Source organism: Carcharhinus amblyrhynchos, unplaced genomic scaffold, assembly GCF_965287045.1.
Source record: "Carcharhinus amblyrhynchos unplaced genomic scaffold, sCarAmb.v2.hapA scaffold_38, whole genome shotgun sequence".
Taxonomy (NCBI): Eukaryota; Metazoa; Chordata; class Chondrichthyes; order Carcharhiniformes; family Carcharhinidae; genus Carcharhinus; species Carcharhinus amblyrhynchos.
This window is the reverse complement of record NW_027649779.1, coordinates 5,920,325-5,937,250: the sequence shown is the minus strand read 5'-3', so window position 1 is coordinate 5,937,250 and position 16,926 is coordinate 5,920,325. Positions and strand designations below refer to the sequence as shown.

Below are 16,926 nucleotides of genomic sequence, written 5' to 3'. Positions count from 1 at the left end.
CTGGCAAATATCTAAGGGAGCAATGATTTCTACCCATTTATTATTTCATCATTCTCATATTCCTTCGAATAATCTCAATCAATTGTATTCAGTAAAGAAGCAAATTACTGCGGATGCTGGAATCGGAACCGAAACTTCTGGCAAGTCTCACAAGGACTGTGATGAAAGCAGAGCTCTGACAAGCTGATGTTGTTCAGTAGATTTACTGCAGTAAGGTTTATGTCAGTTCGATACAAACATTACTATTTGAAAGCGGTCACTTACAGAGAAATTTAATGCAGTGGAAGGTAGCCTACTTATTTTACAGGAGGAACCAGCAACGGATTTATAAACATGGATTGTGCAACGGGGCTGACATTTCTCGCTGCTGTTGACATGGTACAAATATTTATTGACGATTTTCAACTTCCTACCGAGTATTTAGGTTCCGTGGTGTAATGGTGAGCACTCTGGACTTTGAATCCAGTAATCTGAGTTCAAATCTCGGCGAAACCTTGCTTTAATTTGCATAATGCAGAATGCTTCATCACTGTGGCTCCTGTGTAATCACTATGCAGTCCACCCAGCAGTTCCTTATTATCCACAGCACACGGGATTGTTTCAATGACCTTGTGAATGGTCTCATACTCTGGTATAAACATTGTGTGATATTCTGCTTTCCTCACGCTCAGGCCATGGAACCCACAGGACTCGCTTTTATCTCTCCTGAAATGCACGCTATCTGTTGTTATGTTGTCTCGCTCCTGGATTTCACGTGTTTAACACTTCCTACCTTTCCAACCTTTAACCATTTAAATGAAAGGTTATGGAGGTGTAAGAAGTGAATCCTTTCTCTGTGCACACTTGCTGCCTGGCTTCCTCAGTACTTTATTCCAGCGCTTCCAAATTTCACTGTAGCTGTCTGATCAGGTTAAGATGACAATATAAGTACCTGCCTTTGCGCCAGTGGCTCGTTGGTCTAGTGGTATGATTCTCGCTTTGGGCGCGAGCAGTCCCGGGTTCAAATCCCGCATGAGCCCCATTGTTATTCATGGCCAAGTCTTGTTCATTTCTTTATCGTGCACGCAGCAGGATGAGTTCACTCCCGGTTTGGTTTGAGAACCTGACAATGCACGGAATCCAACAACACAACTCATTCAAGATGATTTCAAAAGTTGAATGTGCTCGTGGACGTTCCCTTCATCCCAAATCAACGATTCCAGAGGACATGGTGCTTGTGGATTCCGGCCCCTGGTTTTATGTATATTGTTATTAATTCATGTGATATGGATTGCTACTCCATTTTCTGTCGAAATCTGTCTGTCCTTGTTTCTCTTTGTCGACCTCGGTCTTTTTCACTCAGTCTCTCTGTGCCTATATCTCATTTCCCTGGTTTACTCTTATTTCCCTCTAAGCTCTCGCTGTCTGCGTGACCAAGTTTCATTGGCACAGTTGTCATTGGAGAGGGGATTTAATGCGATGATGCTGTTCTCTCTGAGGTTTGGAATAATGAGAAGTGAACTCATTGAAAATTCTGGAACTACGAGAGAGAGTTTGGCAGCGAATAACAGAGAGATTGTATATGCCTCCGATTCTGTGTGTGCCCTTGTATCTTTGGAGTTACCAGTATCTCTATATGTCTGCTCCTGAAACTTGGTGTATCTGCATCCATATGTGCCCCTGCACCTATATGTGTCCCTGAATCTGTATATGCGCCCCCCTCCCCCGTATCTCTGTAGGCCCCAATACCTCTGTGTGTGTGTGTGTGTGTGTGTGTGTGTGTGTCTATCTTTGAGTGCTTCAGAACCTGTGTGTGCCTGTATATGCATGACCCCCGAGATTTGTGTGTGCTTGTGTGTGTGTGTGAGTGTGTGTGTCCATCCCTGTAAATGTCTGATTCTTTGTGCCCTTTTTTAAGACGAAACCTTGAAACTGTCTGCCAGCGAATTGCAGAGGGCAGAAGTGTTTACCCACTAAGATTCTGAATTTGATTAACGTCTGATAACGGCATCGAATGTACAATTTGCAGTCTGAAATAATCCCAACTTCAATCTCCAGACATTATCTCCCAGTGGGAAATGAAGAACACGGTTTATCTGCGGTGTCTGGTTATAAAAAGGGCGAATACGCCAGCCGATGTCCTTCTACAAGCTCCAATCTCGGACAATATCGTTCAATATTCATATTTCAGCAACTGGTTCGCAGACTCACAAGCGCCAGCGCCTGCAGTCGCTGTGGTCCTCCAGCAGATGGTGGTGTTGTATCACTTTAATCACAAGACCATGCAGCAGGTTTGAGGAGGTATTTGAGGAACATTTATTTCCCTGTTTCCTTGCAAAGGAAACAAATAGTAAAGCAATGGCATTAATATCTCTGTCAGTAACATTCACACGGAAATCTGGCCGAAGGATAGCGAATTTAATACTTGTATTCATATTTACCTTCCGGCTAGTGAACATGTCGATTACCTGCTAATTATAGGACAACTTCACCTTTCACTGATTTAAGGATTTGTCTGTTTTATCATCCAGACGTTATCAAATAATATTTTATTATAATTGGGCACATGCCTCTTTTTCGCTGGATTTTCTTTTCTTCGGCGCTCATTTTTTTTCCTTAGTCCCTTCAGAAATCCAGCCGAATCCTGCCTCTATGTTATGTTCTGTGTATATTTAAATATAGTTCCTTGTTAGAGCAGAGGAGGATGAGAGGCGACTTAATAGAGGTTTATAAGATGATGAGGGGGATAGATAAAGTGGACGTGCAGAGTATATTTCCTCAGGTGAATGTAGCTGTTACTAGGAGGCAAAACTGTAAATTTCATGGTGGGAGATATAGGAGGGATGTCCAAGGTAGTTTCTTTACTCTGAGAGTGGTTGGGGTGTGGAATAGACTGCCTGCTGTGATAGTGGAGTCGGACACTTTAGGAACTTTCAAGCGGTTATTGGATAGGCACATGGAGCACACCAGAATGATAGGGAGTGGGATAGCTTGATCTTAGGATTGGACATAGTTCGGCACAGCATTGAGGGCCGAAGGGCCTGTACTGTGCTGCACTGTTCTTTGTTTCTATGTTTGTATGTAAATGCATCATTGTGTCTATCTCCAGTGGAAGTGTACAAGTCAATATTTAATATTCACTGCATGAATGGTCTCCCCGAATGGAAAAACTACAACTCGAAGGCTCTGGGCCGATCGATATTTTTACGGGGAAGTTTGATGTTTTGATGAATGAAAAGGGAACTGAAGGCGATGTTGCTGGGTTTACATCATAAAAGAAGGGAGGAGCCTGATGTGGACCATTAAAAAAAACAGAAAAACAAAAAGGAAAAAGTAGAGCATTTGGGCCGAATGGCCTGATTCTGTGCTGTAAACTTGCTGAAACTTTCCAGTCCTACCCCCTGAATTATTTGAGAAAACGATTCTCCCCCTATTTGTTCGGGTTTCCGTCCAAAATGCAAAAGTGTGCATTTTAGGTACATTGGCCATGCTGCATCCCCCTTTCGTGCCCAATTATTTGTAGGTTACGTGGATTAACCATGACAATTTTGTGTGGTTACGGGGATAGGTTGGTGAGAGGGCCTGGGTAAAATACTCTTTCTGAGAATTGGTACAGGCTCGATGGCCGAATCCTCTCCTTCTGTGGGGTTTCTAAGGTTCTCTGATGGTAACCACAGCTCCGCGTCAACATTAAAATTGAAACAGTTACATTTGAATCTGAAAAGAATGTGTTACCAGGGGATATATTTGCACGTGTGTTTTTTTTTAATGTGTTGGTATTTGAAAGTTAGGATTTCATTGGGATCTTGGTGGAATCATATTGTTTAAAACTTTTTTTTTAATCAGAAAAGCTGGGATATTTCACCAAAACAATGTGAATCAACGGGGTTTAAAATAATGGTGGAATCATTATCCGTTCACTACACTGCAAGGATATCAAAATGTTCAAGAATAATGAGACATAATCATGTAACAACTTTGACTGGAAAAAAAAATCATCTTGGTTCTCTGCAACTGAGTGACTGGGGGATCTGGTGTTTTCCATCGTTGGGGGCAGACGTGAATTTTCTTCTATCGAGAAAAAAAACAGTGTCTCCAACGCAGCAGCACTTAGTTAGTACCAGAAACTCTGGACACTGGAGGACGGACATTGCAGCTCTGCAGTGTTAGGGAGGGATGGAGCTCTGGAATTTTTGATTCAGGTGAGAGATAAGTTGGCATAAAATGAACCAATCGAATGGACAAGAAACAACACGAGAATATGAGCTTGAAAGGGAAAGATAACAATATTTTATTGCTTATTCACCGGTTAATGCAGGCAATAAAAATGGTAAAGGGAAACCTCAGTACATTCTTCAGCTGTTCCCGGAACTTGGCCTGCGTCACCGCATAGATAAAAACGTTATTGCACGAACTGAGAAGCTGCAGCATGTTGGTCGTTTCTTGAAGAATGAACTGTGGGTCATTGAAATCCAGGCCGGTAAAGTAGGCCTCACCCGTAATCTGTACGTAGAGGAAATGCCCGACATAGGTGACCCAAAGGAGGAGGAAGCTGAGGGAGATGGCGAACAGCAGGACAATTGACCTTTTGCGGTTTGCCATTTCCAGGTCTTCCTGACTCTGGCAGCCTCGGAGTTTTCTACGGGCTCTGCTGGCCGCTACAATATGTCTTATCGTGAGGACATTGAGCAGTAGAATCAGGAGGAATGGAAGAAAGGGTGTAAAGATGCGGTCAAGCCAGTCATATGTCTGCCAGGCGGGCGAGGTGTAATAGCTGGACTTGATATCGCAGAACCAGGGCATCCCGTCCAGAATGTACAAAGGCTGGTAGGTGAAGTAGAAAGGGATGTTCTTGACACAGCTCAGGGTACAGATCAGTCCTATAACCGACAATGCAGTTTTCTCAGTGCAGTATTTGGTCTTTAGTCTCTGGCAACAGATGGCCATAAAACGGTCAATGGTGAAAGCCACTGTCAGCCAGACTGAGCCATCCCGCGTGGCATAGACCAACACGGTGCTGGCAGCGCATCCGTGGGTGGTCGACAGAACACTTTCACGGAAATAAATTCCTCCAATCCGGTTGAGGATGACGCTAGTGATAATGACAAGAAAATCGCTCACCGCTATCGCCACCAGGTAGGAGGTGATGCCCCGGGAGAGGCCACACCGCCCTCGGGATAAGATTATAATCACCATCAAGTTGGCTATGAACGATAAAAAGAGAAATACAGGAAGACATTACCGAGCAGATTCTAAACACCAGCCTCATCTAATGCATTCTGAAACCTTCTTCACCCACTCTAATGCTATTTTGCTCCACCAGAACCCTTGTCTTTTGTTTGGCATCCTATTCTGGATGAACAGACGTTTGTTATGATCAACAGTTTTGAAACAGGAAACACTGTCTTGAACTACCAAGAAAAGTTTAGCCTCTCGCCACTAAGTTCATCCTCTGAGCCTTAAGGTCATTTGCAATCTTAGCTCCTTCTTGTATTTGACTTGAGCGTTCAAACGCTCCCCCTCACCCCCTCCCCGCGCCATAAACATCATCCAGCACAGATGCCTAGTATCGACTGTCATATCACACATCACAAACCTGCCTGAGGTTAGCTGGGGCTTAAACACTTGTCCAATATCTTGTAAAAACTACATTTCAGCAACATGATTAGTCTTTTGGGTGTTCGTCCAAACTGGATCTTTAGTGTGTTTATGCTCATTTGCTACATCTGATAACAGGAGGATTGCTCACAATGAGTCCTGGCTATTTATCACACCGATATTTTCTCATCTACAACAGCTACGGCCTAATAGGTCCTTAAATTTCATGAACTCATTGTTGTTTTCAAGTCATCCATAGCCTCGCCGCTCCTTATCTGCAAACCTCCGACAACACTGTTAATATCATACAATATCTAACATCTGGTATGCTCAGGAATTAAGTAGCTCCATCAGTGCTCATTTTGCCTTTAGCTGCCAAAACTTAACGTTAGCAATTCTCTCCCTCAAGTGCTCTGCCTCTCTTGCCTTCATTATGGCTCGGTTTAAAATATTTTTCTTTACTGAGTCCTTAAGACATTTGCCCGAATGTTGTGGTTAATGGGAAATTTGGTTTGCGCAAGCTGCTGACAAGTTCGCCTTTCCGCATGGACTTGAGTGGTGGCAAAAAAAAAACGTTGAAATCAAATTTCTGAAGTAAAACCATGAGATGGACAATGTATGGTGACCTTCCCAGTAAATAAAAACATTCGTTAAATTAACGTTCTACTATGATGTATGGAAACATCTGAAATATACCATATCCATTTAGAGATAGTGCTGCGGATTCCTGTTATGAATTAATACATTTTATATCACAATGTATTTAATATAATTGTTACATTTTGATAAATCAGTGCAGCATATTGTAATGAAATAATGCACGACATTGAATTTTACTGCACTGTGATTTGCCATTGTTCTGTGCAATGCTAAAAAGTTAGGCAGCATCTTATAACATTTGAATGAACTGCAATGTTTAAAAGAAACACGTCCATACACATTCATGTGTAACACTTCATAACTAGGAAATCTAACAAACGCAGTTTCTATAAATTTGCACCATGGAGCATTGGATAATATCTTATACTGTGAACAAAATAAGTGGGACTAATAACTGGGGTGAAGTGGCATAGTGGTTAGCACTGCTTCCTCAGAGAGCCAGGGCTCTGGGTTAGATTCCCGACTTGGGTCGCTGTCTGTGTGAAGTCTGCATGCTTTCCCTGTGTCTGTGTGGTCTTCTCCTACGGTCCAAATATGTGCGGGTTATGTTGATTGATCTTGCTAAATTGTCCTTAATTGTCAGAGAGATTAGTAGGATAAATATGTGGGGTTACAGGGAAACCTTCTGAGACTGTTGTTGGTGCAGACTCAATAGACCAAATGGCCTCCTTCTGTACTGGAGGGAGCCCATGTTTCTAAATTATAACTCTGTCTAAAACCGAAATACTGCATCTCCATATATGAACCCAAGTGAAGTATATTAAACTGAAATAACACTGCATTTAAATAACAAATAGCCCATTTCTGAGATACAACAACAGATTTTCTGGCAATTTACCAAATAAAAATACTATCAAAATCTATATCTATATATTCAAAATCTGTAGCTTACCCGGGATACCAATAACAGCGAGAATAGGATAGTAAATGACATAAAATAGTCCATTCGCTGGCCCGTGCATTGTTATTTCTGAAATTGAACAAGTCCTCCAAGCTGTACACTGAAGCTCTGCAGCACATTAAAAGAATCCTTCATTTATATGCAGTGAAAATCTCAAGGGTGACAATTAAGCTAGGTGCATTTGATTTACAGTTCAGTAAACAAACAGATTCACTCACGAGTCCAGTCCTCCTATGTACAACATTGGCAACACGGAAGGTTCCATATTTTCGTGGGCAAACTGCTTGCCGTTTTTGTACATCACCACCACCATTCTCCCCACCCCTCTCCGCGCCTCCCCACACCACAATGAAAACACCCACCAAAGCATGACTTGGAATCTGCATTATATGAAACCACTGTTGATAGATATTGTTCAGAGGTAACCTGAAATCCACTCATGTTCCCAGACAACAGTACAATAGAGAAGGAATGTCTGGGGTATATACGGGATAAATTTCTGGACCAAAGCGTTGAGGAATCAGCAAGGAAACAAACCCTTTTAGACTGGGTATTGTGTAACATGAAAATATTATTTGGCAATCTCGTTGAGATAGAGCCCTTGGAGATCAATGACTATAATATTATATAATTCTATATCAAGTTGGATACTGAGGTAGTAGATTCTGAGACCAGTGTGCTAAATCTCAACAAAGGGAGCTAAGATGATCTGAGACATGAATTAGATTTGATGGAAAAGAAATAGATGTATTGAAACTAATGACTGAAAGAAAAAGGGAAAGTGATGCAGATGTTAAAAAGTAGCATGAGGCAAATGGTAAGGAGATTGAGGTGGTTGAAATGTGTGGGCAGTACAGAATTGCAAAGAAAGAAAGAGAGAAGTGAATGGAGAGAGAAGTGAATAAGAGTGGGCTTTGCATTGGGCGGGAATCGAACCCAGGGCTTCTCACGTGGTACTTGACAGTTCGACAACAGAGCCATCAATGCAAAGATCAGGGGCCGCTGCTCATTTCATTCAACCAATGCTTTCACATGCAAAGAAATGTTCATGATTTTTTACAGCAAATTCAATGCAACTAACACACAACAACAACAGAGATGAAGTAAACACTGCTCGTTAACTGGGCAGGAGTCGAACAGGGCCTCCCTCTTGGCGCGCGAGCATTACACCGCTGAACCACCAATGCTGTGCTTGCTGATTCGCCCCCATACAAAACATACATGTCAGATACACACATGAAATCATATCACTTTCAATTTGCGACTTTTACCTTCCTGCTCTCCACCTCAGACATTTCCACATTCATCAAAAATGACCGACCTCAAACCCAATCCTGTTCCTCAATCCACTGATAGCACTGCACCTACTGCGAGTAGCTTGCTGCATTTGGTTCCATAATTCAGTGGTTTAAGCGCTGGTTTTATAACCCAACGGTCACGAGTTCAATTCTCGCTGGAGCCTTGAAGGAAAAAGTATTAGTAGAAGCCTTTAGGATGAAAGCAGGCAGACTGGCACTCAAAACGGAGTGTCCTTAAGATTAGAGAGGCAGATCATGTGTAACTTCGGGAATTAAGAACATTTTCTTCTTCGTGAAAAATTGATCAATTACAGGATGAGAATCTGAGAACAGTAGACTGCAATGTTCCAATAATGGATCAGAATCTCAGGACAACAGATTGTAATGATTGTAATGTTGCAATAATGGATCAGAGCCTGAGAACAATTTTGGATCAGGATCCGAGAAAATATACTGTAATGTTTCAATACTGGAACAGAATCCGTGAACAATAGACTGCAAAGTTTCAATACCGGATCAGAATCAGAGAACAATAGACAATAGATTGCAGTGTTCCATCAAACGGTCAGAATTTGACAACATCCGAATGCAATTTTTAAGAAATGGATCAGAGTCTGAGAACAATAGAATGTAATCTTCCAAACTTGGATCAGTATCTGAGAACAATGGGCTGTAAATGTTTCAACACTTGATCAGAATCTGAGGACAATAGACTGTAATGATCCATTACTGGATCAGGATCTCACGACCATAAATTGTCATGTTCCAATAATGTATTAGAATCTGAGAACAATCGACTGTAATTTTCCAACAATGGATCAAAACCTGAGAACAATAAACTGTTACACTCCAATATGGGATCACATTCTGAGGGGAAAAAAAGATAGACCGCAATGTTCCAATACTGGATCAGAATCTGAGAACAATAGACTGCACTGCTCAAATACTGGATCAGAGTCTGAGATCAATGGTCTGTAATATTCCAACATTGATCAGAATTTAAGAGCAATCGACTGTAATGATCCATCGCAGGGTCAGAATCTGAGAACAATAGACTGCTGTGTTCCAACACTTGATCTGAATCAGACAACAATTGATTGTTATGTTCCAGTACAGGATCAGAATTTTCCAGTGCTGGATCAGAAACAGAGAACAACAAACTGCATTGTTCCAAACATGGATCGGAATCTGTGATTAATCGAATACGATGTTCCAATATTAGATCAGAATCTGAGAACGACATACTGCAATGTTCCAATACTGGATCAGAATCTGAGAACGACATACTGCAATGTTCCAACACTGGATCAGAATTTGAGATCAATAGAGAAAAACGATCCAATAATGGATCAGAAACTGAGGACCGCAGACTGCAATGTTGCAATAGTGGATCAGATTCTGAGAACAATAGACTGTAATGTTCCAATACTGGATCAGAATCTGGGAACATATACAGCAATGTTCCAATAATGGATCAGCATCTGAGAGCAATAGATTGTAATGTTCCAATAATGGGTCAGAATCTGAGAACAGTAGAATGTAATGTTCCAATGCTGGATCAGAATCTGAGAACAATAGACTGCAATGTTGCAATACTGGGTCCGAATCAGAACAATTAACTGCAAAGTTCCAATACTGGATCAGATTATGGGAAGAATGGACCGGGATGTTCCAATAGTGGATCAGAATCTGAGAGCAACAGACTGGAATGTTCCAAAAACGGGTCGGAATCTGTGATTAATAGACTGTAATGTTCCAATACTGGATCATAAACTGAGAATAATAGATTGTAATATTTCAAAACTGAATCAGAATCTGAGAACAGTAGACTGCAATGTCTCAATGATGGATCACAATCTGAGAACAGTAGACTGCAATGTTTCAATGCTGGTTATAATCTGAGGACAATACTCTGTAATGTTCAAATAATGTATCAGAATCTGAGAGCAACAGACGGCAATGTGCCAATAATGGGTCTGAATATGTGAGTAATAAAATGTGATATTCCAATACTGAATCAGAATCTGAGAACAATAAACTGCAATATTCTAAAACTGAATGAAAATCTGAGAGCAATTGACTGCAATGTTCAAATACTGGATAAGAATCTGAGAGCAATAGACTGCAATGTTCAAATAATGGACCTGATTCTGAGAGTAATAGACTGCCATGTTCCTCTTTGTTAGCTTTGCACCGTCGGGTCCAGGGGTGGCACTGTCATTGGATAATCGATGATTGACAAGCGCTCATGAACACCTCAGTCGTGTTTTATATCAGGTTCATTGCTCAGCATTAGATACGGTAATTCTTGATTCTTTGTTGCATCCACGGCATGCTGCCATGGAGGTGATCCCGAACACACTCCAGAGAACCATTACCTTCCTGGCAGGTACTTGCCTGTCTTTCCCAGTCTATGTTAGGATTAAAATCATCCATTCATGCTCATTCTGCTTTGACGACACAGTTGTCTAATTTCAGCATTTACAAGATTTAGCATTTCTGGGCTATTACCACATAGTCGATAAATGACACCTATTGTGAAATTAGTGATTTTATGTTTGGGGAGGACATTTGGCCCGTCTTCTACATGCCGGCCCAAGATCACCCAAGTCCCTGTTATAATCCCACATTCTCCCACCCAGCCCATAGAAACATAGAAATTTGAAGCAGGAGGAGGCCATTCCGCCCTTCCAGCCTGTTCCCCCATTCATTCTGATCATGGCTGATCATCCAACTCAATATCCCGGTTCTGCATTCCCACCATAATCTTTGACCCCCTCCGCTCCAAGTGCCATATCCAACTGCTTCTTCAAACCATTCTCTATTTTGTAAACTTTCACTTTACATGGCGGTGAATTCCTCAGGTTGTCCATTCTCTGGGTGAAGAAATTTCCCCTCATCCCTCTTCCAAACTGTCGACCCCTTATTCTGAGTCTAGTTCTGGACTCCCCTACCATTCTTTGTGAAACTACCTTGTATGACCCTATTAGAATTTTGTTAGTCTCTAAGAGATTCCTCCCTCATTCTTCTGATCGTCAGCGAATATGAATTTAACAGACTCAATCTCATCTCATGTGTCAGCCCTAACATGCCAGGAATCAGTTTGGTAAACCTTTTCTGCACACCCTCGAGGGCATGGACATCCTTCCTCAGATGAAAAGAACAAAACTGCTCACAATATTCCAGGTGTGTGGCCTCAACAAGCCTCTGTATACTTGCAACAACACATCCCTTTTCCTGTACTCGAAACCTTTCACTGTGAAAGTCAACATAATATTTGTCTTCTTTCTGGCCTGTTACACATCCATGCTTACCTTCAGTGAATGGTGTACGAGGATACCCAGGTCTCGCTGCACATGCTGCTCTCTTAATTTAAATCCTATCAAATAGTATGTGTGGTGTATGGTGTCGAAATTTGCTGATGACAGCTAGAATGGTGGAACGGCAAATTGCGCGGAGGGTGTGGAGAGCCTGCAGAAGGATCTAGATAGGCTGGGCGAATGGGCCAGGAACTGGCAAATGGAATTTAATGTTGGCAAGTGCGAGGTGATCCACTTTGGTAGGAATAATGGTAGGAAGGACTATTACTTATGTGGAGAAAAACTGGACCTCGGTGTCCTTGTGCATGAGTCGCAAAAACCCAGCTTGCAGGTGCAGCAGGTGGTCAGGAAGGCTAATGGGATGCTGGCCTTCATAGCGAGGGGGATTGAATGTAAAAGTAGGGAGGTCTTGCTGCAGCTGTACAGGGCACTGGTGAGGCTGCAGCTGGAGTACTGTGTGCAGTTTTGGTCGCCGCACTTACGCAAGGATATTTTGGCCTTGGAGGGAGTGCAGAGGAGGTTTACTAGGCTGATAGCGGAGTTGAGGGGGTGGAGCTATGAGGAGAGGCTGAATAAACTAGGCTTGTACTCGTTAGAGTTTAGAAGAATGAGGGGAGAGCTCATTGAGACGTATAAGATGATGAATGGGATGGATAGGATAGAGGTGGAGAGACTCTTCCCGCTCAGAAAGGACAGTAGGACAAGGGGGCACAGCCTCAAGATAAAGGGGGGGGGGGCGGTTTAGAACGGAGTTGAGGAGGAACTTCTTCACTCAAAGGGTGGTAATCTCTGGAATTCTCTGCCCGTTGAAGTGGTGGAGGCTGCCTCGTTAAATATTTTTAAGACGCGGGTTGATGGGTTTTTGATAAGAGAGGGGATTAAGGGTTATGGGGAGAGGGCGGGAAAGTGGAACTGAGCCACGACAGATCATCCATGATCTTATTGAATGGCGGGGCAGGCTCGAAGGGCTAGATGGCCTACTCCTGCTCCTATTTCTTATGTTCTTATGTTCTAATAATGTGTAGAGCCAGAAACTTTTAAAGGAGCTTACGGCATTTGTCTCTACCAGCAAATAACGCACTGAATTTTGGACAACAATGACAACCTTTGCATAAATACATGACGCTCTCTCGTTCCTTCATTCTGGACTTCTCCACCAAGGGAAATAATTTTATCCTGTCGCTCTGTATCTTCCCCTCATAATTTCGTATACTTCTATCAAGTCACCACCCAGCCTTCTTTGTTTCAAGGAAAATAACTCCAACTTGTCCAATCTAGCTACACTTTTCTGCACCTCCCAAAGAATCCGACATTGCAGAAGGAGGCCATTCGACCCATCGTCTGAACTTACCACAGTCCCACACAGACCCTTTCTGCGTAACTCCTCATATTTAACCTGCCATCCCTCCTCACACTCGGATCAACTTAGCAAAGCCAATTTACTTAACCAACACATCTTTGGAGTGTCGGAGGAAACTGGGACACTCGGAGGAATCCCACGCAGATATGAGCAGAATGTGCAAACTCCATGTAGATAGTAAGCCTAAGCTGGAATTCAACCCTGGCACTGTGAGGCAGTAGTGGTAAGCATTGTGCCATTGTGCCACCCTGAATCTCCCCCAGACACCTCTAATCACACCCCACCCGACCAAGTCAAACTAAACTCTCATTTCTGTCAGAGGAATTCAAAGGGGTCTGCTCACACTTGTAGCTTCGGGTCTGCCGAGGCTGGAAGATCAGCCAGGCCTTGGCACCCCCATTCCGGGGAGAGTGGAAAGATTAACCCATTACTCTCAGCCTAAGTCCCACCTAACTCCTAGGAGAATTGAAGGGCCCTTCCTATGCCGCCTGGCAGCTGATAAGAGGAAAATAGTCTCCAGACCAAACTCCTCAACTGTCCCTGCAGGAGTAAGGTGCCAAACATGGGTGTCAGTACCAGTGGGCAGTGTCATGGGGATTGGCTGGTCTCATAGCCAGTAGGGGGAGCTATACAATAAATGGCAGAAACTTCAGTAGTATAGACAGACAGAGGGACCTGGATGTGCAAGTCCACAGATCCTTAAAGTGGCAGCACAGGTGGAGAGGGTGGTGAAAAAGGCATATAGTATGCTTGCCTTTATTGGACCGGGCATAGAGTATAAAAGTTGGCAGATGATGTTGCAGCTATATAGAACGTTGATTAAGCCACATTTGGAATACTGCATACAGTTGTGGTCGCCACATTACTAAAATGACGCGGAGGCTTTGGAGAGAGTACAGAAGAAGTTTACCAGGATGTTGTCTGGTATAGAGGGTCTTAGCTATGAGGAGAGATTGGGTAAACTGAGGCTGTTCTCCCTGGAAAGACGGAGGATGAGGGATGACCTAATACAGGTGTTCAAAATTATGAAGGGCATAGACAGGGTGAACAGTGGGAAGCTTCCTCCCAGGTCAGAAGTGACTAACACAAGGGGTCACAAGTTCAAGGTGAGGGGGACAAGGTTCAACACACATATCAGGGGGAATATTTTACATTGAGGGTGGTGGGGGCCTGGAATGCACTGCCAAGCAAGGTGGTTGAGGCGGACACGCTTGGGTCATTTAAGACTTATCTAGATAGCCACATGAACAGACTGGGAATAGAGGGATACAAACGATTGGTCTAGTCGGGCACATGAGCAGCGCAGGCTTGGAGGGCCGAAGGGCCTCTTCCTGTGCAGTATTGCCCTTTGCTCTTTGTTTGGTGGTTTAATTTGGTTGTTCAGGGCCAACAGCAAGGAGTCTGAAGGAATTTCGTTGTTCTCTAACTGTCTCCAATACTCAACCATTAATAGAGTAAGTCCTGCTCTGGTTCAATCTACCAAAATGCTCCACCTCGCATTTATCTAAATTAAACTCCCTCTGCCATTCATCAGCACATTGCCCAATTGATCAAGATCCCACTGCAATTGGAGATAATCTTTTTCACTGTCCACTATACCACCAGTGTTGGTGTCATCTGCAAACTTACTAACCATGCCTCCTAAATTCGCATCCAAATCATTAATATGGTGTTAGATGTTACAAGTTATTTTCTCCAAGCTTATGGGTTCAAACATTTCCCTTTCTGTCACTGATACGATGCTGACACCATTACATTTCCAGGTTTAAAATGTGCACTCTTTTACGGACAGGTTGGGGGAACTGTTGCACAATCTTTTTCTTTATTTTTTTGTGAGAATCGCATTCCACAGAAGGATTGAAAGATACTCGTCAGCCCTTCCGATATTCGCAAAATTCCTTCCATCAGGAAAGCTCACACAAACCCAAACTTGTTTTGTGGTGCATTTACAGGAAAGATTTTAGATGCAAAATGGAAGGTAAACTTATTTGTTCAGTGAGTGTAATTAATGCCAGAATTAATTCTGCCGGTACTAATTGTGCCTCTGAAGAATTCCCATCTATGCTTCATAAAGGATTCCTCCAGTGTTATCTACACTGACAGTGGGAGCACTACAGTGATGAACGGCTCCAGAGAGAGGGAGTCGAGGAACAAACATCTGGGAGAAAGAGATTGCAGACTTTTTGTACTGAATCTGAATCCATGAAAAGCAGGACGTCTCGACAATGGATCAGCATCTGAGGGTCACAGTTCTGAATGATACAACAATTGAGAGAAGTTTATACTGGGCACTGTACTATGTTTCTCGAGATTGGATATCTTTAGCTCTGCGTGTCCAATATATACTGATAGTGATTCAGTATTTTTACTATCCAATCCTGGCTGTTATTGGTGTCCCTGGTAAGTTTCTCTACTAATTATTAATGATGTAGCCCATGTTTAATTCTGCTACTCTTGCCATCTGCTCTACCCTGTTTGCTACTGTTGCTTCTGGTGTGCGTCCTCGTCGAGTTATCACATCTACAAAGCACTGAACACTTCTTCAATGCTGCCTGTGTTATGAAGTTGAGTTCAAAATTAAATAAACAATGTTTAGAAAGATAGAACATAGAACATAGAAAAACTACAGGACAAACAGGCCCTTCGACCCATAAGTTGCACCGATGATATCCTTGTGGGCTGAAAAAGAGATATAAAGTAAGTATAAAAAGATTAAAGGGAAAAGAGTGTGTCGTCCCTTTAAAAAGCTGTTTTTGTTTGACGTTAAGAAGTTTAAACTGCAGAGTACACAGCGACTCTAAGTTGCAACATTTGGACAAAAGCATCGGGTTTGCCTAGGTAACTAGCTCTATAGGTTTCGCATTATGCCAGCCGATGATTTTAAATAAGACACTCATCTAAACGGGACCTATTAGATTTGAAATGACTGTTGTTGCTAACCTCGAGCCAAACTGAGTACAGGGATAAGTCAGTAGGATTATAAAAATAACCCAGCTGCCTTCAGTGCAGATCCACCGGTGCTTGAACCAGGAACACAACCAGAAGCAAGGTCCCGAACACCTGAAGAAGTTAAAGGCAGTTAAAGGAATTTAGATCAACTGGAGCAGCTGTTTCTTTACTCTGCCAGCTTCAGACAGGGATTCAGATAAATCACCGTCTCACCAGCAGGAAACATCATATCAGATAGCATGTACAGACAGCGGACAATGACCAAAGTGCAAATGTGAGGTAATGCATTTTAGAAGGTCCAATACAGATAGCAAATATACAGTAAATGGAGAATCCTGAAGAGTATTGATAGGCAGAAGGATCTGGGTGTACAGGTACACAGGTCACTGAAAGTGGCAACGCAGGTGGAGAAGGTAGCCAAGAAGACATACGGCATGCTTGCCTTCATCAGCCTGAGAATTAAATTTAAAAATTGTCAAGTCATGTTGCAGCTTTTTGAATATTACTTTGGCCGCACTTGGAATATAGTATTCAAATCTGGTTGCCACATTACCAGAAGGATGTGGAGGCTTTGGCGAGAGTACAGGAAAGATTTACCAGCATGTTGCCTGATACGGTGGACATTAGCTAAGAGGAGAGATTGGAGAAACTTGATTTGTTCTCAGTGGAATGGCGGAAGTTGAGGGACGACCTGATAGAAGACTACAAAATTATGAGGGGCGTGGACAGAATAGACAGTCAGAAGCTTATTTTCGAATGCGGAACAGTCAGTTACTAAGGGCCACAGGCTTAAGGTGCGAGTAGCAAGGTTCAAAGGAGATGTACGAGGCAAGTTTTTTTTTACAAAGATGTTGGTGGGTG

The 16,926-nt window shown here is 42.7% G+C and overlaps 1 protein-coding gene and 2 non-coding genes across 3 annotated transcripts in view; 2 read left to right on the top strand and 1 right to left on the bottom strand.

Moving 5' to 3' along the window:
• The window catches only part of LOC145362417 (uncharacterized), a 1,142,232-nt gene that overhangs the window by 115,333 nt on the left and 1,009,973 nt on the right, over positions 1-16,926 (bottom strand). The gene's annotated exons all lie outside the window — the stretch shown is intronic.
• Positions 424-495, top strand: trnaq-uug (transfer RNA glutamine (anticodon UUG)). Its single transcript has one exon. It is a non-coding gene; the product is annotated as a tRNA-Gln (tRNA).
• trnap-ugg (transfer RNA proline (anticodon UGG)) lies at positions 948-1,019 on the top strand. Its single transcript has one exon. It is a non-coding gene; the product is annotated as a tRNA-Pro (tRNA).